At 43.7% G+C, this 21,933-nt stretch overlaps 1 protein-coding gene across 1 annotated transcript in view; it reads right to left on the bottom strand.

Moving 5' to 3' along the window:
• The window catches only part of LOC134412194 (chorion class B protein B.L1-like), a 44,828-nt gene extending 29,993 nt beyond the window's left edge, over positions 1–14,835 (bottom strand). The window contains exon 1 of the mRNA XM_063146032.1: positions 14,751–14,835. The gene's annotated coding sequence lies outside the window, so the exon portion shown is untranslated. The remainder of the gene's footprint in view (positions 1–14,750) is intronic.
• Between the last annotated feature and the right edge of the window lie 7,098 nt (positions 14,836–21,933).

Genomic DNA, 21,933 nt, shown 5'->3' with positions numbered 1-21,933 from the left:
ATACAAGGATTACGACTCCTGAAAAAACACATGGACGTGTCATGCACTGAAGAGCATCACCCTATGGCTACAACAGATAACATCAATGATGCAAAGAAAGACAGAAAATGCAGCCTCACTCATACAAAGAAAAATAAATGCTGCAATGGTAGTAAAAAATGCTCTTTGCAGTGCTTTGATGATCCCTTATCAAAATATGGGAGTTTCTAACCCTCTTCCTAATTACTACACACACACACACAGCCCTTAATGGTGCATACATTGAAGGAAGTCTGAGTTGAGGTTAACCTGCTTCTGCTTAGCGAAGTAAGTTTGTCTGCAACGTATTAAACTCTTCGGTGAAATTGTGTGGTGTCAACATTACCAGGGGCACCGACAGAAAAGTATAAAAGCTCTTTGATTTGGAAGTTATGGTCTTCATTCCTTGTAGCAAGGTCCCCCCAAAAGGTCTGAGAGATGAAGCGACCTCTTTTCTGAACTCAAATTGGAAAGAAGGAGAGCGTGCTCTACTTTTTCTCCTGAAAATATCTATTTCTGGTGTGTGGAAATAGTCTAAAATATTACTCCCATTGCTCTTTTCAATGATGAGGTCTCTCTCTGTCTTGGGATTACCTGGAACAGGAGTCATCTAGCAATAGAGTAAGGTTTACACGTCTCACAAGGCAATACAAGACTAGGCCATTGTCAGACATTTTATCTAGTCCATGGAACTCTACTCTCCCCCATCTGGGTTTGACCCTGGAATACCAAGGAAACATGTGCATAGATGGAGGGGAAGGTGGACCCATATCCAATTTGTGACATTGTGCAACATCATCACTGATCATGCGGCACATCAGTGAAGGCTTTAGAGCATCATCGATGAGCATTTTATTCCATGCTCATAGTCCTGGATGCCCACTACCGCCGACCCATGGTTTTTCGACGGCCCTTTGGGCAACGATGCCCACACCCTGTGCACGTCCCACCTTTTCTGCTCATTCTTCTGTCGCTAAAAAATACCGCAAAAATCTGTCTATTTTTTAATAATGAAATTTACCCCCATTTCCTGCTTTGCGCAGGAAAAGCAGTCCAATAAAAATGCTCACTGAATGTGCCACGTGGACGTTGCTGCTTCCTCTTTCTCTCCTCATGTACAGAGATTGTCGCTATGGTGGGACAGCAGCACGAGGCCATAGTGATGTTAGAGAAACACAAACATCCCCTTTCTGATGACCCCCTTAGTGTCCAAGATCTGGTCTTTGTGTTTGAGTCAACATTTACAGTATTTATTTCTTGCACTTCTATGCCGCTCAATAGCCAAAGCTCTCTAAACATGATATCATGTTTACTCTGGTGACACTCAGGCAGGTTTTTATCACTGAATTTCTCCCCAAAGGCACTTGAATCTGCTTTGTTTTTCAACCCACATGTTAATGTGGGATTTAAATTGAAACAGCACCAGCAGCAACCACAACTTCAGCTTTTATACAGGGGTTTCAGAGTCCCTTGGAGTTAGGAAACCAGCTGACGCCAGCAAATGATTTTTTTTTAATGTGTTGCAGACCATTTTTCTTTACCTGTTCAAAATGAGTGCAAAGCAGAAAGAGGTGTCTACTCCCTTTAATTTGATGAGGAAAATAGCAGAGGCACCAGGATCCAAATACCCTGATCAGCCATGAAGCTCCCAGGGCCAGTGAGGACCTGCCCCAAAGGTTGTTGTGTGGATAAAATTGGTGGTGGAAAGAAGCATCAATTCCCCAGTGAGCTCCTTGGAGAAAAAGGCAAACTAGAAATGTAATCCCATTGTAAAGTAATGAGAACAAAAGGATGGTGATCACCATTGTCATGCATGGTGCCCCCAAAATGGTCACCATGGCCCAGAGCTTCAAGAACATGGACAGAGAAATGTAGGTAAGTTACAAGAGGGCAGATCTTGGTTGAACATTGGAAGGCAGGTCATGATAAGAAAATCTGTTCCTAGAAAGGGTATGAGCTCTCCATTGTTGGATATCTTCATGTAGAGGATTGACAGCCATGTGGCGTTGATGATTTGGCTCCCAAATTCCTCCATTAATCTTAGAGAGTTGGACAAAACTGTAGGAGATAACATGTTGTAGACCACCATGTATTCACTATAGAATAGCTGAGGATCATGACTTCTGGAAGAAGAAGAAGAAGAAGAAGAAGAAGAAGAAGAAGAAGAAGAAGAAGAAGAAGAAGAAGAAGAAGAAGAAGAAGAAGAAGAAGAAGAAGAAGAAGAAGAAGAAGAAACTTTGTAACAAGCGTCTGAATGCAAATAACAAATTTATTTATTTCGATGTCATCATTTTTTCAATGGAGACTATTAACCTACTGCAGATTGAATGGATGACACAGAACTTTTTAAAGCCCCTCCCGTCCCTCACGAAAAACAGCAAAGTAAAGAAAACAAAAGATGAACCACTGAAGTCTAAAAGGAGTCATGAAGGCTGTCTGATGTGATTTGAGCATCTCTAACATAAATGGTTAGTGTCTCTCTGCTCCTTTTGCTAATTTTTTTATGGTGTTCTTCATGTTCTGTAAATGGCAATTTGTGCTGAGGTCAATTATAGGGAGCAGAAACCGATTTCTGATTCACAAAGTCAATTTGCACATGAAAAGAAATCCGACTTCAGCACATTGATATTTGCTGGAAACAGGTGGTGTCCTGACTCCAAGGGACACTGACAGAACTGTATAAAAACTCAACCATCCTTCTGCAATTCCAACATCTTTACTTGACATCCCAGTCTTCACTACATCTGCTTGGAAAAACAGGTAAGCCCATTTTCTTGGGGACAATTTAATGCTTGTCTGTGGTTCACAGCTACATGGGTCTACATTTCCCCAGCAAGAATGAAGGGTCCTGTCAATCATCAACAGAAGCATAGTCATACGAATGAGACTGACTCTGAATGAGGGACAGGTGGACGTATACATTTCACTTACTCCAGGATTGGGCTATTCCCCCCTTGCTCGTAATACTAGAGGCAAATGAAAATGAAAAGAAGGACATTTCACAGAAGCCAAACACCTGTTGCTGTGTAAGGTGAGCAGGAATGTGTGATTGCATTCAAGTTTTACTTCCGTGTTTCCAATGGGCATTTGGTTGTCCACTGTAGGAACGTTATACTGGAACAAGGCATGGCTTTGGTCCAATCTGAAATGTCCCTTTTTATGTTTTCATGTCTGGATCCTTGTAGAAAAGATATTCAACCCTTCAGGGCCCTTTGGTCGGATCTACCCTATCTCTTCTCTTCTTCTTAGGTTTCAGTTTTCCAAAACTTCAGTCTCTAGCTACTCCCTTGGTGGCTGGAGATGGGAATGGTATGGTGTAGTGGCTAAAGTTTTGAACTGGGAGTCAGGAGATCCAGGTTCTAGTCCCCACTCAGTCATGGAACCCTACTGGGAGACTTTGAGCTAATCAGAAACTCTCAGCCCAATCTACCTCAAAGGGTTGTGGTTATGAGGATAAAACAGAGTGGAGGATGATTATGTATGCTGCCTTGGGTTCCTTGGAGGAAAAAAAGGGTGAGATATAAATGGAATAATAAATAAAGAAATTTAAACAAAATCAATATTTTAAATGGATACTGTTGTTTTTATACTGTTTTTTATGTTTTTTAAAAAAATTGGTATACTTTTAATGTTTACTATTTTTAATTGTTGTAAACTGCCCAGAGAGTTTCGGCTGTGGGGTGGTATATAAATGTAATAAAATAAATAAATAAATAATAAATATTTTCTGTCAGAGCAGCCAATCCTGGAGAAGAAGGCTATCAATGGCTACTAGCCCTGATGGTTGTGTGCTATCTCCAGTATTTGAGGCCTTAAGCCTGTGTGCACTAGTTGCTGGGGAACATGGGCTGGAGGGTGCTGTGGCACCATGTCCTGCCTTGTTGGTCCCTGGCTGATGGCTGGTTGGCCACTGTGTGACCAGAGTGCTGGACTAGATGGTTCCTTGGTCTGATCCAGCATGGCTCTTCTTATATTCTTATTCTCAGCCGGGAGTTCTCCATATAAGTAGGACTGCAGTTACCATAATATGACTGCAGAACCATTGGAGTTGTAGTCCAACACATCCCGTAAGCCCCAAGTTTGGGATGGTTGGGTTAGGGCATTCAGTTTGGAAAAAATCATGAGAGAAATCTAAAGACACGGATTTTAGGGTGAATTTCTTATTGCCAAATGCCAACTCTGTGGCCTACAACATCAAGTCAGCCCTGGGGTACTGCCTCCAAGATCCATCTCCCACCCTGGGTCCATGCCCACTCTCTGTTCAGGAGATTCAATTTTTTGCCCTAGATTGAGCAAGTCAAGCTGTAAATGCTCCATATACCCAAGGCAAATAAGCTCAAATGAAACATGAATTGAAGACCATCTCTAATATTCTGAAAACAGATAGTGTCATTTGACACTATTAGAATTATGGAGTGATGGATGAGTAATGGAGAGAGAAGGGACATTGCACTTGAATGTGGTTCTCATGTATTCCTGTTTCTCAAATACTGTTCCAGACTCCCACCAGCATCCAGAAAATGGCTTTCACTGGTCCATCCTTTGTCATCCCATCCCCTGTATCAAGTCCAGGGGTTGGCTTAGGATCTGAAGGTCTCCGCTATCCTTCCAATGTGCTGTTTGGCAGAGGCACAGGCTCAGGAGTGCTGGACACCCTTTCTGGAGTGATCCCTGAATCTATCAACCGAATCCCACCTGCAAAGCTTGTGATCTTGTCACCCCGTTCAGTTTTAAGATCACAGTGGCCATCTGATCACCAGGGATATCTGTTTGCAAGAAGCATCTGAAGGCCTTTCATGGGCCCCTGTGGTAGCTCCATGGTAGGCTAAGAAACTCCAGAAAAATATCCTCCTATAAATAGATGGGACCAGGAATCAGAGATAAGACACAGGTTCCTCGCAGAACCCCTGAATGGCTGTGGGACTATTTCTTACCCTCCACTTCTCCTTGCTCTACTTTTAAATCCATAACAGAAATCTGTAGCTGGTTAAATTGTCTGTCTTCACTGCCTCCTTTACAAATGATATGGCCATTTCTTTGGATTTTCCAGTAAAGTTTCTGTTGCATTATAATATGCTGTGTCTCATTGTTTTGAACTGATGATCTCAATTACTTGTAGCAAGGTGTCTCCCCCCACCTCCACACACACACACACAAATGTTGGGTGATGAATTTTCTCCAATTAAAATTGGGGTGTGAATTTAGCATTCCTCTCTTTCTATTGAAAATGTTTGGATTGTGAAAAGCCTTCACCACCACGCCCTGCTTGCATGGGCGTGGGGAGGTCATTGAACGGGAGGCGAATGGGACCGTGGTACTTGATCATTGGCTCACTGGCTGGTGGTGCCACTGATGCGGAGAGGGGCGAACTGCATTATTTAAGGCTTCACCTCGGCCCCTCTGCTCCGCTTTCATTTTTGCAGCTCCCTCCCTGTAAACTGTGTGGGTTCACTGGTTGCACTTTGGGGGGCCAAGTAGGAATTTTTTACTCTCAAATTCCTTTTATTTGGGAGGTTTTTTTTTTCCCTACTTCACATTGTAAGACAGTGAGGGTGTATTAACAGGTTAATTTGGTTCTATTTGGTCATATTTGAATGGGCAGGCATGCAGGCATTGGGAGGAAGAATAAGGTTGGTGAGCATTCGTAAGGCACCGTTGAGGTGATTGGTCACACCTGAGGCCCTCAGCTGGGAGTCCTGTGGCACAAGGTGACCGGATAAGGTTTACCTTTTAGGCCAACCTTACTCACTCAGAGTTTTGTAATCTGAGGGGGAGTGACATCGGAAGGCCTACCCACCCCAAAAGGTAGGCCTGCCCATCCTGATGGGTGGTGAAGAACACTCGTCACCTGTCAGGATAAGAATAGATCGCCCTATCCCAATTATGGCCAAGACGTTGGCCAAGATAGGATGCCTGCCTAGGCCTCCATCTTTCCTCACTGAATCTTCATAAATAAATGTGGCCCTATTTAACTCCAACCTTGTTGTCTGTCTCGTTATTTCGCCTTCCTCTCGCAAACGAGATGGCATAAGGACACTTACATCCATTGGACTTCGTTCCCACATGAGTTCTCTTTAAATTGCTTGGAAGAATTTATCTAGCAATATAGCACAATATAATATAGTTTTATAGTGTAACATCGCCTGTTCATGGCAGGAAAACACAACAAATACAAATACATCTTAGAAGAATTGGGGTTTTCTGATATTTTTACCATAAAACTGTGGAATGGAACAGGCAAGAAGCGGATGGCATCATCAAAATGACTCACGAACATCCGTGAGTGGGCAGTCAGGACCATGTTATAAAACACTCATTTAAAGATGCTCTTAATGAAGTACACTCGACAAGGAATCAAAAGAAGCCCAAAGGGGAACATCTAGCTTTTAAAAATGGATGGCTGTCTACCGTCCCTTGGAACTGCCTAAAATTGAAAGGAAATGGATTCGTTTACATATTTAAAAAGTCCCAAATTAAGTCCAACTGAGCACATTTCTACCAAAAAATGCTCCCCATTAAATTTAATATATCTTCCCAGGTGCCAATGGGAATGTAGCCATAGTAATAATACTTTCAGTCACTTGTGTATAGATAGGAAAAGCTCGATCTAAGGTTCATTTATATCTTTCACCATGGAAGTAACTTGCTTCCTTTTCCCATCGATGAAAGCACTACAGAGATGATGTGATGTAGGGTGACCATATGAAAAGGAGGACAGGGCTCCTGTATCTTTAACAGTTGTATTGAAAAGGGAATTTCATTTGTATATATGAAAAACCTGGTGAAATTCCCTCTTCATCGCCACAGTTAAAGCTGCAGGTGCCCTGTCCTCTTTAAAATCACTCTAGTATAGCTCCTGCAGCTTTAACTGCGGTGATGAAGAGGGAATTTCACCAGGTTCTCCATATATACAAATGACACCTGCTGAAATTCCCTTTTCTATGCAACTGTTAAAGATACTGGAGCCCTTTTCTCCTTTCCATAGGGTCACTCTAAAATGTTATGAATGGGGGAAGCAGGCTAACTACTCTCTCTCCTCTGAAAGGAGTCAGTGCACATTTTTGAAGGGGAGAAAAATCACTATACCACATTTAGGAATGGGAAAGACAGTGAGAGTTACTGGCAACGTGTTTTTGCTTCCATTTGAAATTGTGCACTTCCTGCTTTAGAAAGAGAGAGGAGCGGACTTGCTTTTCCAACTTGCAATGGTTACAGTAGCATGGGGCAAGCCAGGGGTAAGAAACAAGCCAGATTCTGAGTGGCACTTCAGGGGTTGAGGATGTCCATCTCACCACCCAGATGCTGCCCACCAAACCCTGAACCTTCAAGTCCTGGCATCATGACAATGCATCAAGAAACGCTTTTGGGTGTTGTATACTGTGATGCCCTTGCTTCCTGTGCCACTGATGAACCAAAGCCACAGAAAGAGAATGCAGGTTACAACACAGCAATGGGAGTAAGGATGTATACGTTTCACTATTTCACCCAACCGAAATATCTTCCGGTCTAAAATTTGAATTTGGAAAAAAAGGTTGCTTAACTCCTGAGAAGCAACTTAGCTCTCTGAGAAGCCATTGAGCAACATTGACTAACTGCGATTGGTCTGTTTGAATTGCAGCTTCTGCTCCCCCCCTCCTTTTCAGGTACTTCAAGCCTCCAGTCTGCTGGAGGCGCGAGCCGAAGGGCGACAGCACAAGGGCTCTCGGCCTGTGGCTCTCTGCCGTGGGCGCGAAGCCGGTCAAGCGGAACTTCTACTCCGGAGGAAAAACCCCAGCCACGGTCCGGTCGCTGCCACTTTCTGATTCAGGATACGATCTTCTCATTGTCTCCTCTCAATTCCTTTCTCCTCATATCCGTTCCTTATGGCTCGTTCCAATCTCGTCTCTCCTAACTTAGTTCCTATCCGGTGTCTCCCCTCTTCTCAGCTGCCTTTTTCGTGTTCCTTATGGAACTGTCGCTCTGTTGCTTCTAAGGCCCTTGTCATCCAGGACTTGTTTATCTCTAGGTCTCTCCACCTCCTTGCTCTTACTGAGACCTGGCTTCCTGCCCATGATACTGCCATCTCTGCTGCCCTCTCTCTTGGAGGACTCTCTTTCTCTCACACTAGTCGCCCAGAGGGTCGGGGTGGTGGTGTGGGTCTTTTATTATCTAGTTTGTGCCAGTTCCAGCCTCTTTCCATTCCACCTTCACATTGCTTCTCCTCCTTTGAGGTACATGTGGTGAGGCTCTTCGCTCCACTGCGACTGCGGATTGCAGTTCTGTACCGCCCCCCAGGCTCGTCCTCAAAATTTATCTCTGCTTTTGATTCGTGGCTGTCCTTTTTCCTCTCTGATAACTGTCCTACTCTTATCTTGGGTGATTTCAATATTCATGTGGATGACCCTCAAGATGCTGCAGCTCTACGATTTCGCTCATTATCTTCCTCTTATGATCTTAAGCTTTGGTCTGATGCACCCACACATTCCCTTGGACACTGTCTGGATCTTGTTCTCACTCGGAATTGCTCTGTGTTGGACTTTTCTACTGCTCACTTTCCGTTGTCAGATCATCACCTAGTTTCTTTCAATATTACTCATAATCCTCCTCCTTCACGTCCCGCTTCTCGCTCTTGTCGTGACTTGCAATCTATCAATTATGAGGCTTTTTCCCAGTCTCTAGCCTCCTCCCTTCCTTCTGTCTGTTCGGCTATCTCCTTGGACTCAGCTGTCTCCTTCTTTAATTCCTCCTTATCTTCAACTCTTGATAATCTTGCTCCATCTACAACTCGGATAGTTCGCCCTTCTCAACCCCAACCGTGGCTCACCTCTTCCCTCCGCTACCTTCGCTCTTGTTCCCGGGCAGCTGAACGCCTTTGGCGTAAGACCAGGGACCGGGCAGACTTTGTCCATTACAAATTTGTACTCTCCTCTTTCTCTTCTGCCATCTCACTGGCCAAACAGCAGTACTACTCAACGCTGATCCAGTCAAATGCTAGGCATCCTCAGCGGCTCTTTGCGTCCTTCAATTCTCTTCTGAAGCCTAATCCGCCATCTCTCCCCGCTTCTCTGTCTGCTAATAACTTTGCCTCTTTTTTTAATGCTAAAATCCAAACTATCCGCTCTGATCTGGCCAGCTCTGCTCCTCTTCCAGTTCCTGTTCCTCATCTGTCAGCTCCTCCTGCAAATTTCTCTGCGTTTCCTTCGGTCTCTGCGGATGAACTGTCTACAATACTGCGCTCTTCGAAGCCTTCCACTTGTTCTCGTGATCCGATTCCTTCTCGCGTCTTTATTAATCTTATTCCTGCTATCCTCCCTTCCTTGCTACATATTATTAATCTTTCTCTGTCCTCTGGTTCATTTCCTTCGGCTTTTAAACATGCTACAGTCTCTCCTATTCTCAAGAAACCTACTCTTGATAGGCTATCTCTGTCTAACTACTGACCTGTCTCTTTGTTGCCGTTTGTTTCAAAGATCCTGGAGCGTGCGGTCTACTCTCGCTGTCTTGACTTTCTTTCTAGTAACTCTGCTTTGGATCCATTTCAATCTGGATTCCGTCCTCTGCACTCCACCGAAACAGCCCTTACTAAGATCACCAATGATCTCCTTACTGCCAAGTCTAAAGGCCATTATTCCGTTCTTATTCTCCTTGATCTAACTGCAGCCTTCGACACGGTTGATCATGATCTTCTCTTAGATTCCCTTCATGACCTTGGATTTTGTGGCTCTGTCTATAACTGGTTTGCCTCCTATCTAGCGGGTCGCTCTTTCAGCGTGTTGGCTAATGGCAGCTCGTCTTCCTCCTTTCCCCTTTCAGTAGGGGTTCCGCAAGGCTCAGTGCTTGGCCCGTTGTTGTTTTCCTTATACATGTTGCCCTTGGGCAAGCTTATTCAATCTCATGGCCTCCAATATCATCTGTACGCCGATGATACACAACTATATCTGTCATCTCCGGAACTTTCTCCTGATGTTCACGATCGTATCTCGGCATGTCTTTCAGATATCTCAGCTTGGCTGCTTCATCGTCACTTGAAACTTAACATGGCAAAGACTGAATTGCTCGTTTTTCCTCCTAAACCTTCTCCTCATCTCTCATTCTCTCTTACTGTCAATGATGTTACGCTTACTCCGGTCAAGGAAGCTCGTAGCCTTGGCTTTATCTTCGACTCCTCGCTCTCCTTTATTCCTCATATTGAGGCAGTAGCTAAATCTTGTCGATTTTTCCTGTATAATATTGCCAGGATTCGATCATTTTTGTCTGTCTCTTCTGCCAAGACGCTTGTTCATGCACTGGTTATTTCACGGTTGGACTACTGCAACCTTCTTCTCTCTGGCCTTCCTTCTTCTCACATCAGTCCGTTGGTTTCTGTTCACCACTCTGCCGCAAAGATCATCTTCTTGGCTCGCCGCTCCGACCATGTTACTCCGCTTCTGAAATCTCTTCATTGGCTTCCAATTCACTTCAGAATCCAATATAAACTTCTCCTGTTAACCTTCAAAGCTTTTCACGGTCTAGCTCCTTCCTATCTCTCCTCTCTCATCTCACACTATTGCCCCGCTTGTGCTCTTCGCTCCTCTGATGCCATGTTTCTCGCCTGCCCAAGGGCCTCTACTTCCCTTGCTCGGCTTCATCCAGTTTCGTCTGCTGCCCCTTACGCCTGGAACGCTCTTCCAGAATATTTGAGAACTACAAGTTCAACTGCAGCTTTTAAAGCTCAACTAAAAACTTTTCTTTTTCCTAAAGCTTTTAAAACTTGACGTTGTGCAGACTTCTACTGTTACTTTCTACTGTTAGTTTTACCCTACCCTGTGCCTGCTTACCCTACCCTGTACCTGTTTGCATTCTCTTCCCCTCCTTATTGTTTTACTATGATTTTATTAGATTGTAAGCCTATGCGGCAGGGACTTGCTATTTACTGTTTTACTCTGTACAGCACCATGTACATTGATGGTGCTATATAAATAATAATAATAATAATAATAATAATAATAATAATAATAATAATGGGATGACAGATTCAAAAGAGACATTGGTTAGAATGATGCAGCAGAAACTTTATTGGAAAATAAATATATAAAAGAAACAGCAATAGAAGTTGTACAAGATTTAAGAGCAAAGCAGGGAGCAGTAGGGAGTGAGAGAGACTCCCATCGTCATTCTGGCCTTCCTAGGTTCATCTGCTGTAAACCCAGGGTTAGAACAGTCTGCAATGAATCTGTGTCTTGTCTCCGATTCCTGGTCATGAGGATATTCTTCTTGTCTTTCGCAGTCTAGAAACACACGCTGCTACGGCGGCCGAACCTTCTCCCAAGGAGTCCACCTCTCCTCCAGCCCAAGCCTCCCAACAAGCCTCCTCCCAACCCAAAACCTCCATACAAGCCTCCTCCCAGCCCAAGGCCTCCATAGGCACCAGAACCAGCCAGAGAACAGGGGGTGTTGCCTCCGACGGAAACAGGCTCACAGCTAGCAGACAGGATGGGCCCTGGGATGGTCACGACAGATGCGGGTGGCTGGAGCACGATCTCTGCTGGTGGGATCTGGTTGATGCATGAAGGGATGACTCCAGCCAGGGTGCCGAGCTCTCCTGAGGTGGTGTTTCCTCCGAGCAGTGTGCCAGCACCATATCCCCACCCACCAGAGCCCCATCCACCAGAGCCATAGCCAAGACCTCCATAGCCGAGACCGGCAGAGCCAAAACCAACCACTGGGGTAGAGGCAAAGGATGGGACGGCACAGGATGGACCACAGTAGGCCATTTTCCAGGTGATGGTGCGCAGTCTGGAACAGAAACAAGAATGAATAAGAACCACACACTGCTATCTCTCTAGAATTGTTGCCCTGCAAAATGACTGTTGTTTTTGGAATATCATAGATTCGTTTCAACTCGTGCTTCATTTGCATCTATTTGGAGCATTTATAGTAGGGGTGTGCATGGACCCCCCACTCCGCTTCACTTTAAGAGCCGCCATTTTCGGATCGGCCTGCTCCGCCCCGCCCCCACTCTGCCTGTGCCCACTCCGCTCCGCTCAGAGCTCTGGATCCGGATCGGAGCTCCGGTCCCCCCCCCATAGGGGGGTTTACCGGGCCCTGCCGCCATCGCCTCCCATCCGGTGACGGCGGCAGAGCCCGGTAGGGAGGAGGGGGGCCTTACCTGCCTCCGTCCGTGGTCCGTCGCCGTCTTCAATTGAGCCCGTGGTTCCACCAGGAAGTCTGGGCCATGCGGCCCAGACTTCCTGCTGGAACCACGGGCTCAATTGGAGACGCTGACGGACCGCGGACGGAGGCAGGTAAGGGAGAGGAGGGCGGGGGGCGTTCCCGGGCCCTGCTGCCGTCGCCGCATGGGCGACAGCGACAGCGGCAGGGCCCGGTAAACCCCACTTACCTTTCCGGCGGAGCTCCGGATCGAGGCGAAGGATCTGCCTTCACCTCGATCCTCTTCGCCACGCTCCGCCGGCCCCCCAATCCTCTTCGCCTCCGCCTTAAGGGCAGGCGAAGCCCCCCGCTCCGCTACTGCTTCTCCGGTCCGATTAGAAGCGAAGCACATCCCTAATTTATAGTATGTCTTGCTATGTGTAAGGTGGAAGATCAAATCTACTGAAGAGACAGTGGCCATAGATCCAGGGTAGGCTATGGACCTTAGAGGCAGGACTTCAAATGTCCACTTCCATGATGATTTTGGGCTTGAAGGGTTCTGCTTTGGTATTTGGGTTCAATGAGATAATGCAATAAAATATTCACAGTAAAAGCCTTGTCTTTAGCTTTCTTTCATAACTGTTTCCAAAGCCCTGACTGAACCATCCCAAACTTATTCATTTATGTATCCATTTACAGTATGGGTTATACCACTCCATATCTAAAATAGAACAGTAAACATAAGGGTAAAACAGTAAAAACCTAAAAAGTTTAGAAAGGCATCTTAATATTGTTCAATTTAAACAGAATACCAATAAAACTGGTGGGTGGTAATTTGACGAAAGCTTCCTGGAAAAGAGGTGTTTTCAGGAGGCACCGGAAGCAGCATGGTGGTGGTGCCCACCTGACCTCCAGGGGAAGGGAATTCAAATGAAAAGGGCCATCATACTAAAGGCTCTGCTCTTGTTGGACTCCAATTGGACCATAGGTCCATGTGGAACCACCAGGAACTTGCTCTCTAATGACCTCAGTGACCGGGCAAGTTGGTTAGAGAGAAGGTGCTCTCTAATGTATCCTGGTCCCAAGTTGTCGTACCAGCTGTGTTGGACCACAACTCCCATGGTTCTGCGGCTATATTGTGGTAGTTATAATCTAACACATCTGGAGACTCTCCTGAGCGCTATGCACTATTGTTACTAAGTCACTCAGGGAGAAGCCAGAGACAGATGTTTGGGATGCCTGAAACCCAGCAAAAGGAGAAAAACCCTGCTAGATCAGACCGGGGCCATAGCTAGACCTAAGGTTTATCCCTGGATCGTCCAGGGGTCAAACCTGTTCATCTAGGTGACACACAGGGGATCCAGTGCTCAAGCAGGGGCGAACCCGGGATGATCCCAGGATAAACCTTAGGTCTAGCTGTGGCCCAAAGGTCCCCGAAGAGCAGCATCTCATTTCTACAAGTGGAAAGCCATGAAATCACAAGACACAGCATTACAGATTGGACAAAAGCCATATCTCTCGTTTCAGGGTTATGGTTCCACAGTGGCCAAGCAAATGACCATGAGAAAGCCATACCAGGACATGAATGAAATAGAACATTCAGGCTCATGTGCCAATCTATACTAACACTGATGCAGACCATGCTATGGCTGTCTCTTTTATTAGTCCTGAAAGTCTCTTTCCCGCCCCCATCCCATTTCACTGAATGACCCCTTAGGTTCTAATATTATGGACAATGGTGAAAAAAGGCAATAAAAGCCCACAAATACAGCCTAGAGACTAAAATGTTCTGATGCTCTGAGGCCTTAGCTAGACCTAAGGTTTATCCAGGGATCATCCCAGGGTCATCCCTGTTCATGTAAATGACACACAGGATATCCCGGGAGCAGGCAGGGACGACCCCGGGACAATCCCGGGATAAACCTTAGGTCTAGCTAAGGCCTTAGTCACCAAGAACTATTATTCAGAGTAGGTAAGAATTTCATTTTCATTTCATTTTGGGGGGAAATGGACAGAATGTCTTCCTTATTCAGGGGGGAAAAAACCCAAAATCCTATTTTTTAAAATTGAATCTGACAGAATCCACAAATTTTGTCCACCCATGTGTTTTGAGTGCATTGCTCTAAAAGTCTGGGTTTTAATAATCCCATCTATTGCAGCATGTTAGTGCTTAGTAAGAGTTAACTCCTCATCATAACCAGCTTTATGGCAAGAAGGTACGACATGGTCCCCTCCATGCTAGGAATAGCTGTACATATCAAATTTAAGTCGTGGATGAACATTACGATTTACCAAAATTTCCTAAATTCATATTTGGTAGAGCAAAAAAAAATTCTAATCCCGGAGAAAGTGAAACTGAGGGCACAGCTAGACCTAAGGTTTATCCTGGGATCATCCAGGGTTCGCCCCTGCCTGAGCACTGGATCCCCTGTGTGTCACCTAGGTGAACAGGTTTGACCCCTGGACGATCCAGGGATAAACTTTAGGTCTAGCTATGGCCTGAGACGTTCAACTATCCCTAATCCTGAGAGAGTCGTAATCGTTACACTTAATGAAGGAATCTAGTCCTTCACTGATGTGAATTTCAGACAAGACTAAAAAATCCCCCAAGAAAATGGACTTACCTGCTTTCCCAAGAAGATGTAGTGACGACCGGGATGTCAAGTGAAGCTGGTGGAACTGCAGACGGACGGTTGGGTTTTTATACAGTTCTGTCAGTGGCCCTGGTAGTTTTGACACCACCTATTTTTGGGAACTACGTCAATGTGCTGCAGACGATTTTCTTTTCATGTGCAAAATAACTTTGCTAAGCAGAAAGTGGTTTCTTCTTTTCATTGAGCTCAGCGCAAACTTACTTCCATTTACGCATGGTGAAGCAATTTGAAAAGGAGTGGGGAACATCCCTGACTCAGATAAGAAATCATCAAAGCCCTTAAGATTATTATTATTATTATTATTATTTATTTATTTATATAGCACCATCAATGTACATGGTGCTGTACAGAGTAGCATTGTTATCCACCTTTATTATATTTAATGACTTTTTTGTGGTTGTTTGGTTGTTGTTGTTATTGTCTTTTACATCATACATACAATTTGATTTACTTAATTGTCTTAATTGCAATATATATATATATATATATATATATATATATATATATATATTATGGAATCAGCAGAAATGGATTTGCCATTGGCTTTCAAATGGCTTCATAAAGAAATGCCGAGTTAATATAAATAACTACAGTTGCTGTAATAATAATAAAAAAAACCAACTCAGTAAAGTATGAGTGTTTCCTCTAATACAAATGGTTAAGTTGATTATATCACGAGTAGATTAGTCCAGTAAAAACTTAGTGTAACGGTCCATATATTGTATTAGACTATGAGTGTTGCTACTTTTATTTAATTTTAAGTTGGATGAACTTATTTACAATGTAATATGACTTTATATATATTTCACTTGAATGTCTTATAGCTCCTGATGAAGGATCTCCGGATCCGAAACGTTGAGCGTTGTACAAGTTTGGTTGAAAGTTTTTTTGAACGTTTTTATATTTCGGATAAAAGTAAAGACATTTCTTTCTTCCTATATGGCTCGGGTCCAGGTTATTTGAAAGACCGTATTCTCCCTTATGAGCCTGCCCATGCTTTAAGATCTTCTGGAGAAGCCCTACTTTCAGTCCCACCATCTTCACAGGTGCGCTTGGTGGGAACATGGGAGAGGGCCTTCTCGGTGGCTGCTCCGGTGCTCTGGAACTCTCTTCCCGGGGAAGCTAGACTGGCTCCCTCCTTGAAGGGCTTTCAGAAGCAGGCTAAAACATGTTTGTTCCAGCAGGCCTTGGGAGAATAATCTGGTCCTCCATCTATGTATGCTAATGACTTATAATTTTGTTGTGTTTTTTAATATATATATATATATATATATATATATATATATATATTGTTTTAAACTTTGTAAGGCCGCCTTGAGGCCCAGTATTGGGCAAAAGGTGTGATACAAATTAATAATAATAATAATAATAATAATAATAATAATTTTGACATTTCATAGCACCAGAGCTGGTAACCTCTTTAAAAGAAATGCCCATGTATTTTTCAGAAGAGATGATCCGTGGCTTTTCTGTAGTGAAGACATGGTGGAATACAATAGGTGGAATATTGTATGGTGGAATACAATGTAAACTTGTATACATTGTGGAATACAATGTAAACTTTCTTACAGTTTAGTACAACTCCCTAAGATTGTCCAGGGGCATGTCTACACTTCCTAGCATTCTGGGAGGGATGGGGAAGGATCTCGAGATATCCGATTGTGAGATCCTCCCCTTTGGACAAATGGCGCGTGCAACATCCCGGGAGGAATGAGGGATGTCGTGGCTGCCATTTTTTTAAAAAAAACTTAACATGAGTGCATGAGCACTCCAACGCAAAAGTAAGTTTTTTTTAAAAAAAAAAAAAAAACATGATTGTCCCCCCTTCTAACTTTGGCTATTGGGCAGTATAGAAATGCAATAAATAAATAAATAAATAAATAAATACCCAAAAATGGAATTACTGCATGGGTAATTCACCGTGGTGGAGAGAGGGACCAGCTCCAGAAATTGAGGTGGAGAAACACCTCTACAGAGCTCCAGATCAAATTTCGAGGTGGAGAAGACCCACTTCGTACACCTCTAATTGCAAGTCTAGAAGAATCAGTGATACGAAAGAGTCAATACAGATGTAGCTCAGTCTTGCAGATTTCAACACAAAGTGTGAGAACTGCCAAGGCGAGAATACCCAATAGTGCTGCATGGCTTCTTCAATGTCAGTCGTTCTGAACATTAACCGAAGGAGAACATCATCATCATCATCATCATCATCATCATCAATTTCTATCATGTTCTCCAATTACCGGTCATTCCTCTTCTCATGTTTAATATAGTAGAAACCCAATGGTGGTCCAAGAGAGACCTTCTTCCATGAAATCCACCCCTCCTCCTGCTGAAGCCTTATAGACACACCTACCCCAGCAATCCCAGTGGTTAGGGCACCCTCTCTTTCCAGAAAAAAAAAATGTTTTTCTTTGAACCAAACAATTTTCTGTTAATATGCAAAACTACTTTACAGACCAAAAAGACATCTTCGCTCTCTTTCATTCACCTCAACGCAGACTTAATGTACTGTATGCATCACAGAGGAAAATAAAACAATTAGAGGAACAATGAGAAACACCCAAGGTTGAATTCAAAAATCATCAAAGCACTTCAGAGAGCATTCATTACCACCTTTGCAGCATTTATGTTTTTGTTGGTTGCTTGATTGGTGGGTTGACTCAGCGTTTTAAAATACAATTTGCGCCATCTATGCTAAATGTGGGAATTTAATAACTTCAATGGGAAATGATGAAAGCAACAAACAAAAAAGACGTTTGTTTTGTTTTGATGAAAGCAACAAACAAAAAAGACGTTATTAGATTGTAAGCCTATGCGGCAGAGTCTTGCTATTTACTGTTTTACTCTGTACAGCACCATGTACATTGATGGTGCTATATAAATAAATAAATAAATAAATAATAATAATAATAATAATAATAATAATAATAATAATAATAATAACATTCACCATTACCATTCAAATTGCTTTGTAACTAAGGTCATAGCTAGACCTAAGGTTTATCCTTGGATCGTCCAGGGATCAAACCTGTTCATCTAGGTGCCACACAGGGGATCCAGTGCTCAGGCAGGGGCGAACCCTGGATGATCCTAGGATAAACCTTAGGTCTAGCTGTGGCCTAAGTGTGTGGTTCCATGTTTCTCAGAAGTTATGATCTCTGCCTACTCCAATGATCTGTTTTCTCCAACAATTTTATCCAAACCGCTAAGATTGATGGGGACAACTGAGAAGCAAAATATCACACCAGCAGGCTGACCATCCTATTCATCAAGACCACCAATCACTCTAGACAATTGGTTACATTGATCAACTGTCCTTATAAATTAAAACAAACAAACATTGTAACGTTCAACGAAAGTGTATCCTTCTGTGATTAGCCAACTAGATTCAATCTCTGTTGAATTTTGTGTCATTAAATATTTTGATCATAGAGACATAGAATAGTAGAGTTGGAAGGGGCTTCTAAGGCCATCAAGCCCACCCTCTGCTCAATGCAGGAATCCACCTTAAAGCATCCCTGACAGATGGTTGTCCAGCTGCCTCTTGAATGCCTCTAGAGTGGGAGAGCCCACCACCTCCCTAGGTAATTGGTTCCATTGTCATGCTGCTCTAAAAGCCAGGAAGTTTTTCCTGATGTCCAGCCAGAATCTGACTTCCTGTAACTTCAGCCCATTACTCCATGTCCTGCACTCTGAGAGGATCGAGAAGAGATCCTGGCCCTCCTCTGTGTGACAACCTTCTAAGTATTTGAAGAGTGCTATCATGTCTCCCCTCAATCTTCTCTTCTCCAGGCTAAACATGCCCAGCTGTTTCCGTTTCTCCTCCTAGGGCTTTGTTTCCAGACCCCTGATCATCCTCATTGCCCTCCTCTGAACCCCCTCCAGGTTGTCTGCATTCTTCTTAAAGTGTGGTGCCCAGAACCTGAATTAAATTCATTTGGGAGAGGCAGAACAGTGCATTACAAAAAATATAATTAGATATTATGACCCGAGGATATTTACCACTTTAATTAAGAATGACAATAAAAGGAACAACTTGATTCCCACATCACAGTCAAGCTTGGTGTCCTTCATTGGGTTATAGTGCAATCACTGTATGCATATTATGCATATCTACTCAGAAGTAAGTCCCACTGAGTTCAATGGGTCTTACTCCCAGGTAAGTGGGGTATATTAATGCAGCCTTACCTACTCTTCTCATCAGTGAAGCTTAGAATTTTTGGCTTCCAAAAATTCTAGTGCCTAGGCTTACTTGGGTGCTTCCAAAATAATCCCAGACTGTTGAGGTACCTTAAAGAAAGAGTAGGTAACACATGATGATCATAGAATCATAGAATACCAGAGTTGGAAGGGGCCTATAAGGCCATCGAGTCCAACCCCCTGCTCAATGCAGGAATCCACCCTAAAGCATCCCTGACAGAGGGCTGTCCAGCTGCCTCTTGAAGGCCTCTAGTGTGGGAGAACACACAACTTCACCAGACAACTGATTCCATTGTCGTACTGCTCTAACAGTCAGGAAGTTTTTCCTGATGTCCAGCCGGAATCAGGCTTCCTTTAACTTGAGCCCGTTATTCCGTGTCCTGAACTCTGGGAGGATCATCATCTGAAAGATGGGCCAAAGGAAGAATGGGTGGAATCAAATGTGAAGATTAACATTTTAAACCTCTTCATCAGTAAAGGCTACAGCATGTCTACTCAGGAGTAAGCAGGGCTGAATTACTAAACAGCAATTCCAAATTGCATCCCAAATACCAACCCTCTGCAGCAACATTTTTTGAAAAAAGCTCTTCTAGTTTTCAAGCACTTCTTCTGGTCTCCACTATTTAAATCCCCAGAGAACGTTAGACTTCTGCAGTCTTTGTCTTGCACCTGATCTTTAGAAGCAACAGGGCGATATTGAAGAGGAAAAAATATTTGCCTAATTTTCTGAGAGAGGCAGCGTTTTCTCCACCTTTGCCCAAATTAACATACCTGTGCCCTAATTACTTCACAGCTTTACCACATTCCTTTTGATGACAATTTCATTAAGTCATCTGAGACTACTCTTTGTCAGGTTTGTTCAGATCTAGCATTAGCATTCTGGTGATTCAATCAATGTTCCTTCTAATTTAATGTGCAGGAAGGTTCTTTGAGATTAATCGATGGCCCTGTGGTATGTGGACCCATTTTGGACATAAAGAGCAAGATAGGTAATTTTAGACTTCCCTGCTTGGGGAAGGCTACTCTAATTACTATGAACCATTCCCATCTCTAGTGTGTAGATAGAAACAAATATGAAGACAAAGAACAAAGAAAAAGAGAACAGCCCTTCTAGATCAGACTGAAGGCTCATAGAATCATAGAATAGCAGAGTTGGAAGGGGCCTACAAGGCCATCGAGTCCAACCCCCTGCTCAACGCAGGAATCAACCTTAAAGCATCCCTGACAGATGGTTGTCCAGCTGCCTCTTGAAGGCCTCTAGTGTGGGAGAGCCCACAACCTCCCTAGGTCACTGATTCCATTGTCGTACTGCTCTAACAGTCAGGAAATCTATTCTATGATTCTATGATCTTCATGAAATGGCACTGTTTGCAATAACCACTAGAGGGCTCTCCAGCATCGGTTGGCACTTGGCAGTCACGGATGGACAACTGGAAATACTAATATATTCATTTTCTTCCAGCTACCCTCTGCTCCTGCTTGTTCCTGACCATACTAATCACATGCTTCTGATGAAATGGTCCCTTATTTATTTCAACTATATTATTTCATCACTTTTTTAAGGCAAAACCTTCCCCAAACAATATACCAAAAATCAATGAGAGAGACAAGGTGTGTGTGATGTAACCAACCTTTACACTAGGCCCATTGCATAAAGCCTTCTCAGGCCTAGCGCCACCACTTGGAAAACCTTTCCCCTAGCTATGAGGGAAACAGGTGTAATACAGGATCTGCTCTAAATGTACTGTGGGTAAAATCTGGTGTGGGTGTTTAATAACTGTAAGGCAGGTAAATAACGCCAGGCAGACATGTGGTATTTGGTAGGTAACAAAGTAATAGTAAGTTTATTGTTATTTCAAAACTTTTAATAGATTTTAAAGTTGATAGGACAACATAGCTGATGTCCAGCTGGACATCAGGAGAAACTTCCTGACTGTTAGAGCAGTACGACAATGGAATCAGTTACCTAGGAAGGTTGTGGGCTCTCCCACACTTAGAGGCCTTCAAGAGGCAGCTGGACAAGCATCTGTCAGGGATGCTTTAGGGTATCATAATATATGTTTGGCTTTGGGGTGTTTTATCATTGCATCCCTGCAGGATGAGAACACAGAGCTCTGTGTGCATGTGTGTAGTGGGTGCATATGAAGTTAAGGAACAGAAAGCTTAGGTCAAACTGGGCAAACGCTTTGAGCAACAGTTGCTGGGGAACTTTGGTGGGAGGGTCCTGTTGCTCCCCCCCAAAATATCTGCCCTTAGCAAAGCACCTAAGCCGAGACCCAGGAAAGGAGATTTGCAGGCCTTTGGAGCGCAATGGAAATGATTATAATTTTAACTGAGCTGCTGTCATTGTTAACCCTGGCAGCTTCCTTCTTAAGTATTCATTGCAGAATGCAAACCGGTTTGAGGAGTCATTAAGGAGGCCTCAGTTTATGAATGGCATAAACAGCACCGAGTAATTAGGGCACATCAGCTCATGTCAAAATAACCCCCCTGGGCTAAGCTCCTGCTCTGATTAAAATAACAGAGTACTTTGTTATGTCAGAAAGAATAAAAATAATAATGTAGCAATCATGGAACTTCTTCTTCTTCTTCTTCTTCTTCTTCTTCTTCTTCTTCTTCTTCTCTGTTTCCTCCTCCTCCTCCTTCTCCTCCATCTCCTCCTCCTCTGCCTCCTCCTCCATTTCCTCCTCCTCCTTCACCTCCTTCATCACCTCCTCCTCCTCCTTCCTCCATCACCTCCACTTCCTTCTGCTCCTCCTTCTTCTTCATCATCTCCTCCTCCTCTTCCTCCTCCTCCTCCACCACCTCCTTCACCTCCTCCTTTTCCTTCACCTCCTCCTCCTTCTTTATTTGAATGTCCGTCTTTAAAATCATTGTCTGCCACACCAGCCTACCATAGGCAATTGTAACAACAGATTTAAAACACTTGATGCTTAAACCAAACATGACA

Source organism: Elgaria multicarinata, chromosome 21 (genome assembly GCF_023053635.1).
Source record: "Elgaria multicarinata webbii isolate HBS135686 ecotype San Diego chromosome 21, rElgMul1.1.pri, whole genome shotgun sequence".
NCBI lineage: Eukaryota > Metazoa > Chordata > Lepidosauria > Squamata > Anguidae > Elgaria > Elgaria multicarinata.
Note: the sequence above shows the minus strand (reverse complement) of the source record. Positions and strands in the feature narration are given on the sequence as shown.